The sequence below is a fragment of the Onthophagus taurus genome, chromosome 6, assembly GCF_036711975.1.
Source record: "Onthophagus taurus isolate NC chromosome 6, IU_Otau_3.0, whole genome shotgun sequence".
In the NCBI taxonomy this organism is placed as follows: domain Eukaryota; kingdom Metazoa; phylum Arthropoda; class Insecta; order Coleoptera; family Scarabaeidae; genus Onthophagus; species Onthophagus taurus.
The window spans coordinates 13,939,069-13,953,837 of record NC_091971.1 but is presented as its reverse complement, the minus strand read 5'-3'; the positions used below and the strand labels follow the sequence as shown (position 1 = coordinate 13,953,837).

The following is a 14,769-nucleotide window of genomic DNA, read 5'->3' as shown; positions in this document are numbered from 1 at the left end:
TTGAATTTTTTCACCCGAACAATAGTCCAACTTTCATTATAGCGCGATATGAATCTTTTGTCCGCCGCTCTGTATCTCCTCGTCGCGTCGCTTCGCGAACAAAGAATGTGCTGATATAATTAAAAGCTGCACTCATCTGTTTGTCTTCGCGATACAATTGAAACAATACATTTTTTTTCTATTCGGGTGTGCTTTTGTTCCCACTCGCAGGGGGGTAAAAAGCATTTTTTGTGTACTCGTATGCCTTTGAATTAATGTGATTAAATCGAAATTATTTAATTTTTAATTTTAAAATTAATTATTTCATACTTAATTGATACTTTATTAAGGAATGTTATAAAATTGACAATATAAAAATAAATAAGACATCTTATACTTTGTATAAATACCACAAATTTTTAATTATTTAGGCCTTCCATTCTCCAGTTGTAACACTACTTTGCCTAATAAACAAAATGATAGTAACAGGCAAAAATAGACTTTAATTAATCATATGCGAAATGAAATTCACAATGTGGACATTTATTAACCATAGGATCCGGTGAAACATCATGAATTAATCTAATTACAGGATTTCTTGAAGTTTGAACAAGTGCCCTTTGTCGTAAATTGTTTCCCAAATCTAATACATCTCGTCCTTGATACATTATGTTTACTTGATTTTCTTGAATAAACGGCTTTATTTCATTTTGCCTCTAAAAAAATATGAAATGGTTATTTTGTGTATCAAAATTAAGAAGTTTGTTTAAAAACATAAGAAAAAGATGCTCATCAAATAAAAATTAATTAAATGAGAGTGATCTACATGGTTGAAAACTTCTAATATCATTAATCGATTTGGCAAGAAAAATCCCTAAAAGATTATCTTTTCTTATAAGGACTGCATAAGTTCAATCAAGATATTCTCAACTAAAAGATTTTCTGCCTAAAATAAAGTTTAGACTTAGCAGGATATAATAAACTTATTTGAACTAGTTTTTTAAATACACTTCCTAATTCTGGCCAAATAAATAGGGACACCATGATCCCCAGATTTGAAAATGTTGGAAACAAAAGCTCGCTTCCAAATCAAAACAAAGACGCCCTTTATTGAAATATTAAATAGAACAGTTAAAGGAAAAGAGTTCCAACTTGCGTACCAACAATATCAATACTGTTGATAACCTTGATATCAAACAAGGCTTCCTCAATATTAATCCTATCCAACTGCATCATACTCAAGAGATTTCTCGAAACAGTTTATACTCTATTTGAATGACATAAAAAACGATGAAAAGAAATCTGCACTTCTAATCCATGACATTGTTGAAGAAAAAACATTCATGCCTCTTTTAGACTGCAAACGACATCGCTCTGGTCATCCTACCTAATAATATGAGTAAGGCACACAATATCAATCTCTGAATACAATCCGTAACGAAGCATATCTGCTTGATTTTAGTGGTCGTGTCTATTAATAATATTATACGCTTTTAATCACTAAGTCTAAATGAGCTGATTGGTTAATGTTTTGTAAAATACATCGACAGTGGACCGTTAATCAATGGTAACAAGTTGTTTGGAGTGGCAAATCAAGGTTATGCCATTATGCCAACAACAAAGTTCTGCGGAGGTGGGATTATGGTCTGACTAATAATTCTAGAATCTGGTAACCTCAATACCCACGGCTACTATACAATTTTAGATGATAGTGTGCTTTCTACGTTATGACAGTTGCGAAGTCCACCATTGATTGGTGCGGTAACAATGGGAACTGGCTTACCCAAAGCTTAGACATGAACCTTTTGGACGAATTGTATCGCAGCACACAATCCATCAGGCACGGATTTGTGGAAAGTTTGCCCAGGATGCTCAAGACTGTAATTGCCGCACGTGGAGGGTCTACCATGTACTAAATATGACTAAAGTTAACTGAAAGATCAGATGATTCGTCACAACCCCGCATCTATCGTCATCAATGTAACTGCTTATATATCACTTGTGAGTTGGTCAATTAACTCTTAAAGGTTGCAATTTAACATATCCTATCTAACATGTCCTTAATTGAACATATAGATGATGTACTTTGGTAATTTTTTGCCAAAATGAATACTTATTCTAAAGATGTATCACGCTTTCCTTAAAGTCTTTTGACCATCGACTTACTTCGTTAAAAGATGATTTAGCATATTGCAGCCGAGGTTCAGTTCTAAGTTGATGGTGCTAAGTGCCTATCAAGAGAATGTGATGGGGATGGATTGTTATTTTTGTGGGAATGTTAACAACAGTCAAGAAGAACATGTTGCACCTACTATTCAGAAACCATTGAGGATATGAATGCAGTAATTCAAGTTACTTTTGATGATAAAAAAGCCAAAGGGTGCAAAACCAGCCGTAGCGGTCCAAATACTCCAACACCATCCATGGCAACACTTCTATTCCATGACATCGTGGAAGCAATAACAACCATGTCTCTTTTAGACTGCAAACGACATAATTCGAAACATCTTACCTAATAACATCAGTAAGGCGTACATCAATCTCTGTGAATACCATCCTTTACAAAGAATATCTGCTTGGTTTTACTGGTCGTGCTTATTAGCAATATTATAAGCCTTAAATCACTAAGTCTAACCGAGTCTATCCGAAAGAAGTTGTTTGGGCGGAAAATCAAGATTATGCCATTATGTCAACAGCAAAGTTCTGCGGAAATTCTAGAATCTCTACTGTACAATTTTAGATAACGATGTGCTTTCTACGTTATGGCAGTTGCTAGGTCCACCATTGATTGATGAGGTGACAATGGGATGAAGCAATCATACAAGGACTTGTGAAAAGTTTACCCAGGATGCTTAAAACTGTAATTGCCGCACGTGTAGGGTCTACCACGTACTGAATATGAATAAAATTAACTGAAAGGTCAGTTTGATTTTCTTGTAATAAGCTCTGTTTATAATTGCTATGATCAGATGATTCGTCACAACCCCACATCATCGATCTGCATCAATGTAACTGCTTATATATCACTTGTGAGTTGATCCATTGGCTCTTAAAGTTTGCAATTTAACATATCGTATCTGACATGTCCTTAATTTAACGTGTAGATGATGTACTTTGGTAATTTTTTGCCATATTTATGGTGTTCCAGAATGAATACTTATTCTAAAGATGTATCGCGGTTTCCTTAAAATCTCTTGCCCATCGACTTGTTTCGTTGAAGCATATTGGAGCCGAGGTTCAGTTCTAAATCGATGGTGCTAAGTGCCTATCAAGAGCAAGTGAAGAAAACGATCAATTTTGTAATAATGTTTTAGACAACCTGCAAGAAAATTAGATTTTGGTGTAACTAGAATTGGAAGTTAATAAAATCTAAGCACCACCACCCGACATCATTCAGAATAATTCATCAGCGATAGGTAATGCAAAACATGATAAAGCACACAAAAGACACGAATATGGTTCATAGATATCATAGAAAATGAAGAAAGAGCCTCACTAACAGTCAACGACTAAGCTTTTATTCCTTACGGTTCAAGAGGAAGAGTTGTTTAGTTTCAACAGGATGGCGCCTCTGCCACATTTTTGAAAATTGCTTTATCAACTGAAATGGCTAAGATGGATTGTTATTTTGTACAGTACTTATACAGTAATTGAAGTTGCTTTTAATGATGTAGAGCCTGAAATTGTACTGAAATATTGTGCTAGTGATGCAAAACCAGCCGTGGAGGTGCTTTAAGTGAAAGAGTATTCATTTCTTAACCCTAGGTTACTCACGTGGAATTTTAGAATGTGCTTAATCTGCTGCACCTATAACCAATAATTTTAGTTTGCTGGTGCTGGGAGCTTATATTTCTCCAAAGACACTTGTCCAAAGCATACTCGCAAGTTGAGTAATTGCTAAAACCAAGGCTTTTCAAATAGTCTCGTTTAGGCACATAATTTATCTTGTTGTTGGTAGAAAAATTAATTTTGTGTTAATAATCTTCGTGTAGAGACTGTAGATCGTGCTGTGTTATTAGTAGCACATAATTTATTTTGTCTTATTATAAAATTATATTATTTCCAGGTTTTTTCTTGTTTCTGTGGATACTGCAGTACTTGAGGTATGATAGCTTGACTAGTGCCACGGTTCCACCTTTTTTTGGTGTATACGATACTAATGCCTCTTTGTTGCTATATCCAAAAATACTATCATATTTAGATCATATTTAAGTTGGTTTTAAACTGGTGAACAAGTTATGGGTGGTAATATTTCTAACAGTTCCAAAAATTAGTCCTGACAATAAGTACTACACTATTGACAGAATTTTTCCAATTAGAATATCTTAGCATCGCTTCGACAAAAGATTTCTGTTCAATATTTACTTGGCTCTGAAGGAATATATTGTCTAAATCCACATGCTGGAAATGTAATGCTGGAAGCAATTGATCGACAGTTACATTTTGACCAGGATAGTAGCGAGACTTGCAATTTTTAACAAAACAAGTCAACATATTAATTGGATCCATGTTGCAAGTTCGGAAAGTATATAAGAAAGAAAATAAACACTTCTTACTTCCTATAATTTTAATTTAAACGGAACTAGTTTCGAGTTACAAGCTCATCCTCAGCCGAATTGTCAAAATCGGCTTGAATACTTCAATACGTCAAATACTTGAACATTTGCAATAATAAATAGTAAATAATTTATTCATTTAGTGTAAGGGTTTTGCAAATGTTCAAGTAATGATTTTGCTGACTTAATAGCGATTTTGACAATTCGGCAATATTTCAGCAAACGTTCATTCAAAAAAGGTCTAAATTGGCACGATTACTCTTCAAATGCTGTCAAATAGATTGTCATTTACTGTATCACAGTATCTTATACAGGTGGTCAAAAAGTGAATTACCTTTTTTCTGCATTCAATGGCAAGAAAGTCGAAAATTTTAAAAGGTACTCCCTATATTTTATTAGCTCACCAGAAAGGGAGTTTGCCATTTATTAGGCCATGATATTTTTACAGTTTTTTGTGTAATTTATTTTTACAATTAACTTTTAGATAATCTTTTAGATACCAAAAATAACAAACAAACAAACAAATAAATGAAACAATGAAAACAAAAATTAGGTTTAGATAAAAAATTTAATTCTCTCTCTAGTAGGGTTAAAAAAATATGGGGGCGTTCCATTTAAAATTTTCAGCTTTGCCATTGAATATGGAGAAACGATAATTCAATTTTTAACCACTCTGTATAAGATACTCTGATACAACAAATGACAATCTATTTGATATCATCTGAAGAGTAATCGTACCAAGTTAAAGTTTTCTTGAATGAATATTGGCTGAGATATGGGGTTTTAAAAGAATGTTGAAAGTTACCAAACAAAAACTTAGTTACCAGTAACATTTATCAAAGTCAACATATTTTTTCGCATACAATTGAAAGGTGCAATAAAAACTATAGCATTCTATTTAAAATAACGAAGTTGAGGTCTACTTCCTGAAAATACTTTAAATCGAAAGATCAGTATGAGCCTCCGATATAAGCAAAATTTCAGGAACTTTGATGCAATGGAGCAGAAATAAAACGGCTGTTGCTGACTTTTTGGCGGACACTGTATATGTCTTACTGCAGCTAATTTATCTGTTGTACTCCTTTGAGATCGGGTTGCTTTTTCATCAAAACGAATACATCTGAGCAGAAATTTAAATCATGTTTTAGACATCACCATATGCAGCCATCGATTGACCAAAAATAATCAAGGCTTTGATGACCGCCTCGAAATACTTCCACTAAGTATAAAAGATCGAGAAAAGCTCTAATTTGTACACGATGTGTTTCTTTGCAATCTATATCGCTGACAAACTTTTTCTTTATACTATTTATATAAATATTCCTATTTTGTACTAAGATTCGGAAAAACTGCTGGAAATTTCAAGGTACGAATTTGTGACAAGATGACTAAAAGAGTATTCTGAGATGTCATGAGGATTTAGCGTTGTATCTTATCTCGTTTTTGTAATTCATACGATGTACTAACCCATAGGTCTCGTGGACTAAAGAAAATTCCAGTGGATAAAGTATAAATTATTTGTTGCCTGTTTATTTAATATTATACATTTTTATATACATCAAATGAAAAAAAAGTGATCCAAGTTATCTATAAGCGATGATTTTACTTATATCATTTATAAATTCTAGAATTTATGCTCAATAAGTTTGGAGTTTCCAAAAATCAATAAAAAAAAATCTTTAATTACCTTTCCTCCTAAACCATACACATTTGTTTTGACTAAATTGCCAAACCTTTTTGGCGTTGCCGCTGTTAAAATTTCATAAATTTCATCAGTTTCACCGACCAGCAGCGGCGTTGATAACTTTAGAATGTCCTTTTCGTTACGTGACGACGAGTTGTAAGAGTGCCTTTGAAGTAAATGAATTAAACAGTCCCCTCGTCCATTATTCATTCCATTTTCTTGTTTTAACATTATGTCTCGTTGTTCTATCTCAAAAATGGACATCGCGACCAACAATGACATTCTATAATTATATAAAAATTAATTAATTGCAATTAATCTAATTTTGTAATTATATCCAATTTTCTTTTAATTCGAAATTAGATTATTTTAAGAATGTTTTTTTATCGTGTTAAGTTACTTTATTGCTAATAGATAAAGTTAGAATTCATAAACAACTCTTTATTAGAAACATTTTATGATAAATACTTTGTAGATTGATTTCTCACCTTTTTCCGCTTTATTTTTACACATACACATTAAAATATGAACCTAAAATACACAATTCGGACGTAATACTACTTTTAACAACGTGCTCGATTTTTTTAACAAATTTTTTTATTAATTCCTTTGAAATTTTTTAGATTTTCTGCAATACCGACTTCCACTTAAATATAGATTCCTTCATACCGACTTTACAGAAAACTCGTTTTGCGCAGTAACACCAAGTTTGGCCGCTCGTACAGAGATGGCGCCACCATAATATAAAAGCTCCCTTTAAAAGCTCTACATGTATGTATGTAATTTAAGCTTTTTTCTTACATTTTAAAGAGTAATTTTGTACTTAACCTAATAATGGTTATTTTGAGTTGTTTTTTCTTGATGGTTTGGATTTTAATTATTAATTTATTTCTTAGTTGATATGTTGAAAATTTTAAAAAGAGTCTTGACCCTTTACGGGACAGGAAATGGATCGATTGCCGCAAAACATAAGACTGTAACCTGTTTCCCCATTGGAGAATTCCAGCGGGGCGTGTTCCGTCAACACTCGTGCGCTGATTAATAGATCCGAATGGTAGTGTTTTGTTTTGACAAATGAATTTGGCGATCTTTGACCTGCACAGATTCAAGCTCTTTTTTGAATAATCAAGTCAAAGCTAACTAATACATCAATCGAAATTATTTAGTTTAGATTTATCGATGTGTTACTAATTAGTCAATAAGTAAACGATTCGAAAATTTATTGTTTCCATCGCGTCGAACCCCCAATTCATATTTCATCGGCACAAAACGTGCAAACGAGTGAGAGAAAGAGAGAAGCTTTGGGAATGTGTACACTGGCGCATCGCGTGCCCGCCAACATTAATTCACTCAAGTGTGTGTTTATTCGATTATTTATTTCATCATCATCATCGTGGCACCCTCGGAACCATTCTTCACGCGTTACTAATCGCGATTTGACATGCCACGTTCGAATCCGACACCCCGGGACACTATCAATGTTCACGATTCAAACCTATTTTAGCAAATTTATTTATGACCAAAAATTAACTCTGCACAAATTGATGTCTGAGTATCATTTGTATAGATTTATAGGTGCAGAATCCTAATGATTGTATTAACTAGTATTTTAACGTGGCATGTTTGAATTCGACACCACGGGACACTAAACCTATTTTGGCAAAGTTATTTATGAGCAAAAATAAATTTTGCATTCTGCACAAATTAATGCTTGTGTATCATTTAGCACTCAGTCGTAGCAAGTTCGAATCCGACACCCCAGAACACTATTAATGTTCATGATTCAAACCTATTTTAGCAAATTTATTTATGAACAAAAAATTGCATTCTGCACAAATAGATATTTGACTATCTCTTAGCATTCAATCTTGGCAAGTTCGAATCCGACACCCCGGAACACTATTAATGTTCATGATTCAAACCTATTTTAGCAAATTTATTTATGAACAAAAAGTTGCGTTCTGCAGAAATTGATGTTTGAGTATCATTTAGCATTCAATCGTGGCAAGTTCGAATCCGACACCCCGGAACACTATTAATGTTCATGATTTAAACCTATTTTAGCAAATTTATTTATGAACAAAAAGTTGCGTTCTGCACAAATTGATGTTTGACTATTTCTTAGCATTCAATCGTGGCAAGTTCGAATCCGACACCTCAGTACATTACCAATGTTTATGATTTCAACCTATTTTAGCAAATTTATTTATGAACAAAAAATTTCGTTCTGCACAAATTTGAGTATCATTTATATAGATTTATCCTAATGAGCGTTTTAAATAGCAAGTTATTATTGTATAATGCTGGGTTGTTGGTGCAATCAATAAAAGTGTGGGGTTGAATCAACGTGTCCACGTTTCCCTTTTCCAAATACTACTACTACATACTACAAAATCAAAATTGAACAAAGAAAATCGCTTTCCCTTGCATCGGATACCGCAGGTCATGAACTTAACAATCAATGATACCGTTCAACAATACTTGTTACGTCATCGCACATACGACTCCTACAACGTAAATATACAATTTGCGTTCCACCACGGTTTTGCCTTTGGAGAGTGTGAATCGGACTTTTGTCGGATAAAATCCGACTTAGGTTTTCAAAGTGGAGGGGATCTGCGATGGTGGGAGATGAACCAATCGTTGTGAGTAGGGGTGGTTAAGGTTGTCGGTGGGGTGAAACGGTTAGGGGAACGAAAATCTTTGTGGTAGCTCCGGTGGGGGGAAGGATGATATAGCAAAGGGGGGATTTGGGGAGTCGCACGTTGCCTGGTGAGCTATGCGCATGTCGGGGCGAGTTCACACCGGCGCAATTTGACCCAATGGGAGCGATTTAATGGCTGAATTGGGTGGCAGCGGCCCCACCGTCTACCTCTCCTAATCGGGGGCAACTGGTGTTGTTGCTATTCCCGTAACTCTACCGTAGGTAACCAGAAGGAATTAATCTTTATACGGTGTTATGGGTAAAATAATTTGCCAGTGCAAAATTATATAATGATCAATTTTCTTTCTGATTTATTGAATTATAATTTATAATATAACATATTTCTTTATGTCACAAAAAGATGTCAAAAGTTTATTTGAAAAGAAAGAATTTTTTGGTTAAGAAGTAAATCCGAGAGAGTTGTTGGGGAGTTGCCGACGGCCATAAATATCAGGCAAATCCCGCAGTTTCGTAATACAAACATATCGCCGCCTCTTTAGTACCAGCAAATCTAGTTCGGAAGGCATTTGTAGTAAAGAGCCGGGAGAGAGGAAGCATCTTCTGCGGGGGAGATGAATTGGCAAAGTTCCTCGCAGGAAACGGGAGCGCTAAGACAAAGTGGGGGCTCCCCCGAACTCCTCGGGAATTGTGTGCTCCAGACGGATTTATACGGTTGCCGAGGAACGCTGATGTCTTACTCGGATAAGCAAATATTCCATTTGCGGTGGCTAAAACTTTTAGAATACTCGAAACGTTGTTGTCACTTATATTTTAAAAGGGTGCACTCGAGTGTGTACTCTAAATGTAAACGTAAAAGACCAACAAAAGATAAAAACAAATTTCTCATTAACAAACCTCACTTACAAAACTATATTTTACAGTACACGTGCATAATAATAGCTTTTCGTAACTATATACATACAAAACTTGGTAAGCACAAGTTGAGAACTGTGCACGAGCAACTTATTAGGCACGTGAACCAATAGTGAATAGCCTCTCAGGCGTAAGAAACAGCAATACACGGTGGTTAGAGGAAATTCTCAGGAAATCGTTATTGGCGCAAGCAGGAACAGGTGAACGTCGCAGGTTGTCCGATAGTCAACTGTTGACTACTAAGTCCCAGAGAGGACACGCAACGGCATCGCATCGGCGCAAGGATAAGGTATTGAGTTATGCAGGGAACCCGAACAATGGTTCTGTCAGCTGGCCGGCTTTATAGTGAAGGCATGTGGCAAAATCAATATGAGAGAGCGTGGTGGCGCGCGATCTGGCGGCGCTGCCCGGAACCTCCATTGTTAAGGCCACCGCGATATTACATCACCGTATTACATTTTAATATTGAGTGGATTTCTTCTGGGAAATCCGTCTTCGAATGCGTACCTTCGCCATCGCCAATTGGATTTTGCTAACGAATTGAAATGAAAAATGTGACAAAAAAAAATATCGAAATAGAAATAAACGAATTTTTTCGATTGTTGACAAATTTTTCCATTGAAATATAAATTTTTCGAAACCTTTACCAAACCGGATATGAATCCCATAAATTTGACGAGAACAGAAATACCTGGGCGTCGCACGAATCACCAAATTCCTGGAAGTTGAAAAATTATAGCACATATTTCTTCCATTGCATTGTATAGCGGTTGTGTTCGGGTGGTGTCGGCTCCGTGCGGATGCAAAAGTCATAACTCTCCGTTACTACTACGATGGTACGGCCCCCGAGCAAAATAAAAATCATTGACAACTGATTAATATATTTGGGCAGATCGTTACGGTTGGTATTCCGCGATTTGGGATCCCTCGAGAGAAGTGGAGGTGATACGAGGTGACAACCCCATGCGGCACGGGCGTCGTACCCATTGTAAATCCTACTCTCAGGTAAGCTGCCTGACATAAGCTGATGTGCAGCTGGAGGAAAACATCTCTTCTTCTTCACTGATAGGCCGCCCGCGCGGATCCGCACCTGGGCTTTCGCTCGGTTTCGCCGAAATGTTTTTCCTAGCGGAAACAAGAAACCGCTTAACCGACTACAATAGTCGATGACGTAAAGAACTAAAGAACGCACACTTTGTTGCTTTGAAATATTAGGGATCAATCTTATACCGATAATCATAAATAATTTCCTACATACTTGTTATGGTCAGCACCTTCTTTCTTGTAATTTTGTATTGAATGCACTAAAAACTAGAATGATAAAAATAAAAGCGATTATTTTATTAATCCATTCGTTTTAGGCTATGATATCAAGGTTTTTATGTTTTTGAGATATAAAAAGATGAATAATGCAAAATTTGAATATTTTTTGCAATCCTTGACCAAGAGGATTCTATTCCTATCAAGAATAATAGTATTCTGCCTATTGTTATCTAATCTTTCATTGGAAATATCTAGCTTCCCACCAGCAATATCTAGCATTCTATAAATGAGACATAGACTTCCATTGGAAGTATATTGTCTTCTGCGGTCAATATCTTGTCTCCTGCGACCAATATCATATCTTTTGTTTGGTATCCAGTTTTCTGCCAGCAATATCTACTTTTCTGCACGTAGTAGGTAGATTTCTGCGAATAATCTTCCTTTACCGGTAACTATTTTTCTACATTCAATATCTACTTTTCCATTAATAGTATCTACTCTTACTTAGCGGAAACAAGAAACTGCTTAACCGACTACAATAGTCGATGACGTAAAGAACTAAACAACGCACACTTTGTTGCTTTGAAATATTAGGGATCACTCTTATACCGATAACCACAAATCATTTCCTACATACTTAGAGTTAGCCTAAATCTTGTTCATTTTATATATTTTTAATTACAAAAAAATTCTGCGTATCTTAGAGTAACTAACTGCTGTCGTATATCTTCTTTAACGAGGACCTAATCTTTCATTAGAAATATCTTGGCTCCCACCAGCAATATCTAGCATTCTATAAATGGGGCATAGACTTCTATTGGAAGTATATTGTCTTCTGTGGTCAATATTTTGCCTTCTGCGACCAATAACATGTCTTCTGTTTGGTATCCAGTTTTCTGCCAGCAATATCTACTTTTCTGCACGTAGTAAGTAGACTTCTGCGAATAATCTTCCTTTCTTCTACATGCAATATTTATTTTTCCATTAATAGTATCTACTCTTATACAGGGTAATTTATTAGCTCACCATAAAACTTTGACATACGATAGCTAATCCAATAACAAAAAAATTGTTAATAAATACGAAAAATTAATAGTACTTTAAATTTTTATATCATAATTAACTACTACATTTTTTTTAAAACACATAAATATTACAAATATTCAGTTTGTAAGAAAAGAACCTAAAGAAAATATTCTAAACCCAAATAAAAAGATACACGTAAATTTTGTTATGACATGCTTATTATGGAGAAACATGGATAAAAGACAAGTTTAAAAACTTAAGATTCGTCATTATATACTACTGGTTAGATACTGGCTACATACTAGACTAGGTACTGCTGGCAAAGAAGTTGATACTGCTCACAGGAGATCATATTCCAAGGAGAAAAAGGATACTGATGGCAGAAAATAAAATATTTCAAATCGAAGTGTAAATTTTCTTTATAGAAGACTAGATTCTGCGGGCAGTAAACTAAATTCTAAGCAGAAGAATAGATACTCTTGGAAAAAGAAAAGATACTACCAATTAGAGAGTAGATTCTCCTTCCAGAACACTAGACACTGTCGGGAAATTACTAAATACTGCTATCAGAAGACTAAAAAATGCTAAAAATGATTATTTATTAGATTTTAATTATTTTAAAGTCAATTATATGAAAATATATAAGAGTAGACACTATTAATTGAAAAGTACATACTGCATGTAAAAGAATAGATACCGACAAAAAAAGATTGTTCGCAAAGGTCTACCAACTACGTGCAGAAAAGTAGATATTGCCTGCAGAAAACTAGATACCAAGCAAGGAAGACGTGATATTGGTCTTCTGAATGCTAGATATTGCTGGAAGGAGAAAGATATTTCCAATGAAAGATTAGGTCCTTATTAAAGAAGATACTAGAGACTTCCTTACTATAGTGTTCTGCTTGGTATCTAGTTTTCTGCCAGCAATACCTACTTTTCTGCACGTAGTAGGTAGACTTCTGCGAATAATCTGCCTTTGCCGGTATCCATTCTTCTACATGCAATATCTACTTTTCCATTAAAAGTATCTACTCTTATACAGGGTGATTTATTAGCTCACCATCAAACTTTGACATATGATAGCTAATCGAATTACCAAAAAAGATGTTAATAAACATATGTTCTATTTCAATTATTTACGTAATAATAATATTTACATAAATATTACATATATTGTTCAAAATAGCCTCCTTCTGCTAAAATACATGCTTCACAACAACAAATTAAAGAGTTCTTCAGCCGAATTAAAATGTCTAGTTGATTTCTTATTTCAGTAGCAGCCATTTGTATTCTGTTTAACTGTTCTCGTGTGTTAATTTCCACTTGATACACAATTTGTTTCATTTGACCTCATAAGCAGAAATCCAATGGATTAAGGTCGGGGGATCTAGGTGGCCAAGCAAATGGACCATTATTACCAATCCACTTGTTTGGAAAATATTGGTTTAACCACTCGGCAACTACTCTTCCGCGATGAGGTGGGTCACCATCGTGCTGGTACCACATATTTTGAATTACATTAAGAGGTATATCTTCAAGTAAATCAAAAAGGGTATTGTTAAAAAAAATCTGTAATTTACAGCATTCAAACGTTTCTCAAGTACATGCAAACCTAGTAAATTCCACCCCAAAGATTGATGCTGAAACGTTGTTGAAATTTCCTTGGTCTAATTATTTATACCATCTCGTTTAAAACATGATTACCTGTTTCTCGAAGTCTTTTGAAAGAATCGCTAAAAACTGAATAATATCTCGACGCTGTGGAAATCTTTCTTGATATTCTCGTACTGATTGAAAATATCTTGTCTCCTCCCAGCAATATTTAGCATTCAGAAGACCAATATCACGTCTTCCTTGCTTGGTATCTAGTTTTCTCTCAGCAATATCTACTTTTCTGCACGTAGGTAGAATCTCTGTGATCTGTATCTCTGTGAATAATCTTCCATTGCCAGTATTTATTCTTCAACATGCAGTATCTACTTTTCCATTAATAGTATCTACTCTTATATATTTTCATATATGACTTTAAAATGATTAAAATCTAATAGATATTCAATTTTAACATTATCTAGTCTTCTGTCAGCAGTATTTAGAACTTTCCCGACAGTGTCTAGTATTCTGTAAGGAGAATATAGTCTCTAATTGGTAGTATCTTCTCTTTTTCCAGATGTATCTTTTCTTCTGCTTGGAGTTTAGTTTTTTGCTCGCAGAATCTAGTCTTCTATAAAGAAGATTTACACTTCGATTTGAAATATTTTATTTTCTGCAACCAGGATCCTTTTTTTTGCTTGGAATATAATCTTCTGTCAGCAGTATCAACTTTTTTGCAAACAGTAACTTCTTCTTTGCCAGCAGTACATACTCTAGTATGTAGCTAGTATCTAGCCAGTAGTACTAGAAGGCAATGTACTACCATACATTGTCTTATATCCATGTTTCTCCATAGTAAGCATGTCATAACAAAATTTACGTCAATCTTTATGTTTCGGTTTAAAGTATTTTCCTTAGGTTTTCCTCTTACAAACTGATTGTTGTGTAGATGTAATCCTAAACATCTTCTCCACCTTTTTAAATTGTACTGTGCTTGTCAAAAATGTCTAAATATATACTCTGGGTTGCTTGAGTACTTTTGACTTTCTCTAGATCTAAATTTTATGTTTGAAGGATTTTCCTTTGTAACTATC

General features: G+C 34.6%; 2 long non-coding RNA genes across 2 annotated transcripts in view; one reads left to right on the top strand and one right to left on the bottom strand.

Annotated features, from left to right (window-relative positions):
* LOC111417541 (uncharacterized) overlaps positions 1–14,769 on the top strand; it is a 333,066-nt gene that overhangs the window by 27,469 nt on the left and 290,828 nt on the right. The gene's annotated exons all lie outside the window — the stretch shown is intronic.
* Positions 305–6,798, bottom strand: LOC139430233 (uncharacterized). The gene is made up of 3 exons (XR_011640694.1): positions 6,708–6,798; positions 6,223–6,502; positions 305–695 (listed from the first exon to the last, which is right to left on the bottom strand). It is a non-coding gene; the product is annotated as an uncharacterized lncRNA (long non-coding RNA).